Source organism: Bufo bufo, chromosome 3 (assembly GCF_905171765.1).
Source record: "Bufo bufo chromosome 3, aBufBuf1.1, whole genome shotgun sequence".
Taxonomy (NCBI): domain Eukaryota; kingdom Metazoa; phylum Chordata; class Amphibia; order Anura; family Bufonidae; genus Bufo; species Bufo bufo.
The window spans coordinates 118,341,919-118,350,293 of record NC_053391.1 but is presented as its reverse complement, the minus strand read 5'-3'; positions in this window follow the sequence as shown (position 1 = coordinate 118,350,293).

Genomic DNA, 8,375 nt, shown 5'->3' with positions numbered 1-8,375 from the left:
CCTCCACCCACCCTGGGCCCAAGACCAGGATCCAGCTTCCAGTGGGTAGAACCGAGTTGTAATCCCAGGGGAGTATAATACAGATAGCAGTCCCCAGAGTAAATACACTGCGTGCAGAATTATTAGGCAAATGAGTATTTTGACCACATCATCCTCTTTATGCATGTTGTCTTACTCCAAGCTGTATAGGCTCGAAAGCCTACTACCAATTAAGCATATTAGGTGATGTGCATCTCTGTAATGAGAAGGGGTGTGGTCTAATGACATCCACACCCTATATTAGGTGTGCATAATTATTAGGCAACTTCCTTTGCTTTGGCAAAATGGGTCAAAAGAAGGACTTGACAGGCTCAGAAAAGTAAAAAATAGTGAGATATCTTGCAGAGGGATGCAGCACTCTTAAAATTGCAAAGCTTCTGAAGCGTGATCATCGAACAATCAAGCGTTTCATTCAAAATAGTCAACAGGGTCGCAAGAAGCGTGTGGAAAAACCAAGGCGCAAAATAACTGCCCATGAACTGAGAAAAGTCAAGCGTGCAGCTGCCAAGATGCCACTTGCCACCAGTTTGGCCATATTTCAGAGCTGCAACATCACTGGAGTGCCCAAAAGCACAAGGTGTGCAATACTCAGAGACATGGCCAAGGTAAGAAAGGCTGAAAGACGACCACCACTGAACAAGACACACAAGCTGAAACGTCAAGACTGGGCCAAGAAATATCTCAAGATATTTTCTAAGGTTTTATGGACTGATGAAATGAGAGTGAGTCTTGATGGGCCAGATGGATGGGCCCGTGGCTGGATTGGTAAAGGGCAGAGAGCTCCAGTCCGACTCAGACTCCAGCAAGGTGGAGGTGGAGTACTGGTTTGGGCTGGTATCATCAAAGATGAGCTTGTGGGGCCTTTTCGGGTTGAGGATGGAGTCAAGCTCAACTCCCAGTCCTACTGCCAGTTTCTGGAAGACACCTTCTTCAAGCAGTGGTACAGGAAGAAGTCTGCATCCTTCAAGAAAAACATGATTTTCATGCAGGACAATGCGCCATCACACGCGTCCAAGTACTCCACAGCGTGGCTGGCAAGAAAGGGTATAAAAGAATAAAATCTAATGACATGGCCTCCTTGTTCACCTGATCTGAACCCCATTGAGAACCTGTGGTCCATCATCAAATGTGAGATTTACAAGGAGGGAAAACAGTACACCTCTCTGAACAGTGTCTGGGAGGCTGTGGTTGCTGCTGCACGCAATGTTGATGGTGAACAGATCAAAACACTGACAGAATCCATGGATGGCAGGCTTTTGAGTGTCCTTGCAAAGAAAGGTGGCTATATTGGTCACTGATTTGTTTTTGTTTTGTTTTTGAATGTCAGAAATGTATATTTGTGAATGTTGAGATGTTATATTGGTTTCACTGGTAAAAATAAATAATTGAAATGGGTATATATTTGTTTTTTGTTAAGTTGCCTAATAATTATGCACAGTAATAGTCACCTGCACACACAGATATCCCCCTAAAATAGCTAAAACTAAAAACAAACTAAAAACTACTTCCAAAAATATTCAGCTTTGATATTAATGAGTTTTTTGGGTTCATTGAGAACATGGTTGTTGTTCAATAATAAAATTAATCCTCAAAAATACAACTTGCCTAATAATTCTGCACTCCCTGTATAGCTGTCCCCCCCCCCCCCCCCACACATGAGATGAGACTCTATGTTGAGGGTGAAACAAATCAAGAACTCTTTATTGAAGACCAACTCAGTATATATACAGTTCAAGAAGTCTAACAACATAACTCAATCAAACATGAACAGCATGCAAACAGACATCCCCTCCCCAGTGTCTTAATGAAAGAATAGGGAGAGAGGAGACACATGTGAGGGGATTATCTCCTGAGTGTATCATAGGGTGATCTACCCCTCTACACCGGAGTCGGCTACTCCTAGAGTCAGCTATCTTAATTCTATCACTAACACAATAGAACAAAGGGACAAATAAACTAACACATTCATTGGGAGTCTCACTGCAGAGTTAACCCTTTTTGTGTTGCGGGATTCACACCCTTCACCTTTAATGGGCAATAGGAAAGATGTGGCCTATAACTCCACACACAAATCAGGGTTAATAGTTCCTTGTAACCCCAAGAGGTCTGAGGGGGGTCTCCATAGTTCTGGGTCCATAGTCCGTAGGAAGGAGGCTAGCCCTCAGGCTTCTCCAGCAGCCTCATTGACGGTTCAGTCCGTCACAGGATTCATGAATTGTATGAGGAGCACAGTCTGCCCTGTCATATCGGGAGAGAAATATAACAAGTCCACAGGAGCTCAGTGTATGGTTTATGAGAAAATTAAGAGAATATCGTCATTTGCTTACTTCATGTAAGTATATAAATGACATTCATTAATTTATAGTAAAATAAACTGCATTTCATATTTATTAACAGTCCATTGTCCATACAATCCAACAGAGACTTGTCATTGTGTATAGGGCCATGTCCACATCACGCAGATTTGGTATAGCCCTGTTGTAATTACAAAAGGCCGCCTCCCCCAGGGCCCTCTATGTAACGCGTACCAGGTGTAGGTAATGCCGAGTGGTGTAATGGTGCGGCCCAATTGTCTCTTTATGTGTCACAGTGCTCCTACCTGGATACGGCTGGACCCCAGGCTTTGGCCCAGAAGCAATAAATAAAGGGAATAATTGAGGGATTAAGAAAGAACTTGAGTCCAGACCTTGAGATGAAGTTCAATGGCAAATTTACTTGAGTAAATGTTTTTCCAAAACAGATTTCAGGCTTTATCTTGGTTCCAGCAGGCTTTAGCATTAAAATGGCAGGCAAACTCAACTCTGCTATATCTGACTCTGCTGTCCTGACAAGCTTAATTAGTGTCTTTGCTTTCTTCGTGATGCTCTGCTTCACTCTTTGGTCGGGCTTATGTTCTGATGTTCTGCCAAGGGATGTGGTAGAATCCGGTGAGCTCCAACATGAAGTCCTAACCAGCACACACACTACCACTCATACTAGCACTAGAAACAGTTCTTACTGGTCCCCACCCTTCCTGCAGGAAATAGGACTAGGCCACTTATCTCCAGAGGGGGGTTAGAATGGAATGGTTAGCTCCATTCTACATAATTACAGCTCTGCCCCGTTTGCTGCCACCTGATGGTGAACCAGGCATAGTACATGTTATAAACAGTTACAAACATTATTATAGATGCACATTATGGAGAGGACCTGGAACATAGCAGGGTGTAGGAGTGGCAACACCACTCGGGGGTGTTACATAATTCCTTGGGGTAAAATGCGGCTTTTCCCATGCATGTGAAAGCAGTATAAAATTAGTGAACGCAACGGCAGGTCAAGCAAACACACTGGTGCTCCATTCATCTCTATGGGACTGCTAGAGACAGTCCATAACTGCACTCTGCTATCTCCAGCAGTCCCATAGAGATATATTAAGTGGAAGTGTGCTTGCTTGACCTGCTGCACCATTAATTTGGGCCCCTGTGGGGTACAGAGGCCCCTGTTCTGTCGATTGCTGGGGGTACAAGGACCAACCCAGTTTGCAGTGGAGAAATGCTAACTAGGTTGGACATTTTTCCTCATTTGTCAGAAATCCTACTTGCCATCCATGACAAAACAGGCAGAATTCCTAATGTGATGAAGTAGATGAAGATGCAGATTAGGCTATTGCATATAGATGATTTCTTAGGTAAGAGACAAGCGTTCATGGGAATGGTGGTGCCTATGATATGGAGCTTTGGAGGCAGTCTCGGTTTACTGTCTGGTTATATAGCACAAGCAAACATTAATTTAGAAAAATATATGATTATCTTAATGGGAATATGGACATTATGGGACATATTTATTAAAGGGTTTCTATCACTTCATATCACATATTTAGGTGTCAGACACTAGCGATCCGCTAGTGTCTGCTCTAACAAACCATCCTAATATGATAGGTTTTGGGGCAGCCGTTTTGCTAAAATAACAACTTATATCTATATGCTAATGAGCCTCTAGGTGCTATGGGGGCGTCATTAGCACCTAGAGGCTCCGTCTACCTTCCTAAACTGCCGCCGCCCAGCGCGTCCTCCAGCCCGCCCATCTCCTGCTGAATGCGATGATCTGCGATCCTCTCCGTGCGCATCTCTGTTCTGCGCATGTGCAGTGAATGCCTGACCGCTTCCCTGCTCAGACAGCTCCACTGCGCCTGTTCCTCAGAGCACTATGATGTCATCGGCGCAGGCGCAGTGGAGATGTCTGAGCAGGGAAGCGGTCAGACATTCACTGCGCATGCGCAGAACAGAGACGCGCACGGAGAGGATCGCATTCAGCAGGAGATGGGCGGGCTGGAGGGACGCGCTGGGCGGCGACAGTTTAGGAAGGTAGACGGAGCCTCTAGGTGCTAATGACGCCCCCATAGCACCTAGAGGCTCATTAGCATATAGATATAAGTTGTTATTTTAGCAAAACGGCTGCCCCAAAACCTATTATATTAGGATGGTTCGGTAGAGCAGACACTAGCGGATCGCTAGTGTCTGACACCTAAATATGTGATACGAAGTGATTGAAACCCTGGAGTTTTAGACGGCGGTCTTAATAAAGGCCTGTAGCTGGCAGTGGATATGCCGAAGTTATGAAGAGATACAGGCTTTTACATAACTTCGGCGCATCCAGCGCCACATCTAAATGTAAGCCAGCTTCCGAGCTGGCTTACATTTAGACTATTTTCTATGCCTAAAACAGCACCAACAATTTATTTTTGGACAAACTAAATTGGATTTTCCAAATGAATTAGCTTTTTTGCCAAACTAAATAAAACCACAGACAAAATGCAAGTTTCTACTTAGGGACTTTTATTCGAATAACTCCTTTAAAACATAGAGGCGTAATGCCCTGCAAAAGCAATAGGGCACACAGTGGAAGTGGGACTGCCGATGTCCAGTGCCATTTTCAATTGAATCTGAGTCCTCAGGAGTCGGATCCAGTTGAATGGTATGGCAGTGCAGAGAGCCATTGGCTCACCAAGACGTCATTTACTCTAGTAAGTCATAGACTGGTTCAGGCCTGTAGCTACTAGAGACCGGGAGTTCACTGGTGATGTCAGTGTCCCAGCGCAGTCATCGTGTCACCTGAGCAAAGATCTTGATGGATAGCAGGCAGCAATGATATAAAAAGGGTTTCCGATCTCCAGGAATCTAGAAAAAAAATGGAAGCATCTGTTTTAATTTTCACATTTTTTCCTAGCAGGATGACATGGCAGCAAAAAGGCAAATGAGCCATTTAAGGTTATGGGGGTGACATGGTGGGAAAGAGCAAAGGGGACCATTTATGGTTCTGCAAAGGCCAAAAGGGCAGAATGTGTTCTTACCTCAGGGTGTCAATGTATAAACGCATATTAATGTAATGGAAGGTGAGTCCAGGACACAGGTCCGCCACCTGGCAGTTGAATGTCAGGATTCCCGTTCGGCAGACATTATACCACAGGCCACAATAGAGGGTGTAAAAGTGGCCTTTCCTAGACAACCTCTTTTTCACCTGCTCCTCTCATACTACTCATGTGGCCAGTGCTATTTTCCATGAAGACCCTACCTCTGACTCTAACTAAACTAAACCTCCACTTCCTTTCCTCCTGACCTCCCATATGGTTCCTTGTGGGAATTGCCCATTCATCACTCTTTGAATTCCCTATTCCAGAACTAGAAATTCCAGCCTCTTTAGCAACTAGAGAATTCTAGAGCTTTCATTAATGTCCTCTGTCCCTTTCCACTGCTCCCCTAAAAGACAGTTGCTATGGCTATAGCTCTAATAAACTAGCAAATAAAAAATATGACAGTTACCCTTTAAAAGACAGTTGCTATGGCTTGTCTGTCTCTGGCTAAGAAGACAGGAAGATGGAGGTGCGGTCCTTCACACTGCATGCCTAAATTAGGCTTCAGGCTGGGTTCACACCTGAGCGTTTTACAGCACGTTCCTACGCACTGTAAAACGCTCGACAGGCAAGAACCAATGATTCCCTATGGGCATGGTTCTCACCTGAGCGTTTTACAGCGCGTACGAACGCGCTGTAAAACGCCCTTCGCCCCAAGAAGTACAGGAGCTTCTTTGGGGCGTATTGTCGCGCGTTCCCGCCCATAGACTTCAGCGGGGACGCGCGACAATGGGCGTTTGCTTGTTTGCTCATTCAAAAAGTGCGTACGTACGCCGAAAATGCTGCGAAATTATATTTATATGAAGGGGCCCCGCGCACATAACTGGCTTTGTGTGTAAAGTATTTTACTACTGTCTGAAACAAGCTCTCTCCTATTGATAACAGGTCCAGCCTCTGTACTCACTTTCACGATGAATGCACTGCAGCGAGCGGAAGCGAGCTTGCCGGCCGGCGCGTGACTGACGTCACTTAGTAACTCTCCTGCTTCCTGAATTAAGTGGGAGGAGCGTTACTAAGTGACGTCGCTCACGCTCGCTGCAGTGCATTCATCGTGAAAGTGAGTACAGAGGCTGGCCATTTTATCAATAGGAGAGAGCTTGTTTCAGACAGTAGTAAAATAAAGCCAGTAGTAAAACAAAGCCAGTTATGTGCGCAGTTTAGGACACATGAGGGGACACGTAGGGCCATGAGGGGGACCAGCACAAGATGCTATATGTGTGTCTTATGCTGGCCCCCCTCATGGCCCTATGTGTCATAGCACACATCCCCTACAGTCTCATCCACAGATCCACCCCATAACAGCGTCATCCACAGGTCCCCCATAATTACGCCACACAAACGCTCGTATTACGAGCGTTTCCTAAATACAAAAACGCCTCAAAAACGCCTAATAAAAACGCCTGTAAAATGCGCATACCCAATACGCTCAGGTGTGAACCCAGCCTCAGAGTGAGGAGGCGTGTCTCTCAATAATCCAATATGATTGGCTGGCAGGGAGCTGCTGGCTACAGCAAGTGTGTATGGGAAGTGAGGGAAAGCAGTTTTGGCCTCAGAAATGGCAGAGGAGCCATCTTGAGAAGGTCCTCATATTGTAAATGTTTAAACAGCCGTAAATAAGGGAAAAACTCAAGGAAAACAGTGGTATGTGAAGAAACTAAAGACTGCTTTATGCATAATGCTGCTGCAGCAGTAACATATGCTAAAATAGATTTTGTTTTATGAAAACATGACAGTTACCCTTTAACCCCTTAAGGACCCATGACATACATGTATGTCATCTCTGGCCGTGACTTAAGGACCAGAGAAGTAAATGTACGTCATGGTGATCGGGCGGGTGCAGGAGCTACACCCGCCCGATCAGCGGCAGGAGTTCGGCAGTCACCGATAGCCGGACCCCTGCTGCATGCGCCTGCATCGGTGAAATCACAGATGCCGGCGCATTAACCGCTGCACAGCCGCGGTCAGCTCTGACCGCGGCACGTGTGATGCCAGTGCAGGAAGAAAGCAGCCACCGGGTCCCCGCGCTGCTGTGACGGGGACCCAATAACATGGAAGGCAGCACGATGCCTTCCTTAGGCATCGAGGTTGCCTTCTGGGAGAGCCTGTGAGATCCAGCCCCCTAGATCTCACAGGCAGGAAGGCTGTAAGTGTATTACAGTGAGTAATACACTTACAGACAATGCATGACAATGCAGAAGTAAAGTGAAAAAAATAAAGTTTTCCCCTAAAAAATTTAAAGTTTCAAGTAAAAAAATAAAATAAAATATCCTTTTGCCAAAATAAAGGGGAAAAAAATTGTAAAGAATAGGGAAAAAAACGAAAGTAGACATATTAGGTATTGCCGCGTCTGTATCGACCGGCTCTATAAAACTATCACATGACCTAACCCCTCAGATGAACACCGTCAAAAAAAAAAAAAACCTGTGCTAAATAAACCATTTTTTTGTCACCTTACATCACTAAAAGTGCAACACCAAGCGATCAAAAAGGCATATATCCCCCAAAATAGCACCAATCTAACCGTCATCTCATCCCGCAAAAAATGAGCTCCTACCTAAGACAATCGCCCAAAAAATAAAAACTATGGCTCAGAATATGGAGACACTAAAATATAGTTTTTTTGGTTTAAAAAATGCTGTTATTGTGTAAACTTAAGTAAATAAAAAAAAGTATACGTATTAGGTATCGCCGCGTCCATAATAACCTGCTCTACAAAAATACTACATGACCTAACCCCAAAATAGAGGCAATCAAACCATCATCTCATCCCACAAAAATGATACCCTACCTAAGACAATCACCCAAAAACTGAAAAAAAACTGTGGCTCTCAGAATATGGAGACACTAAAACAGGATTTTTTTTGTTTGTTTCCAAAATGATATTATTGTGTAAAACTTGCATAAATAATAATAAGTAGACATATTAGATATCGCCACGTCCGTAAGA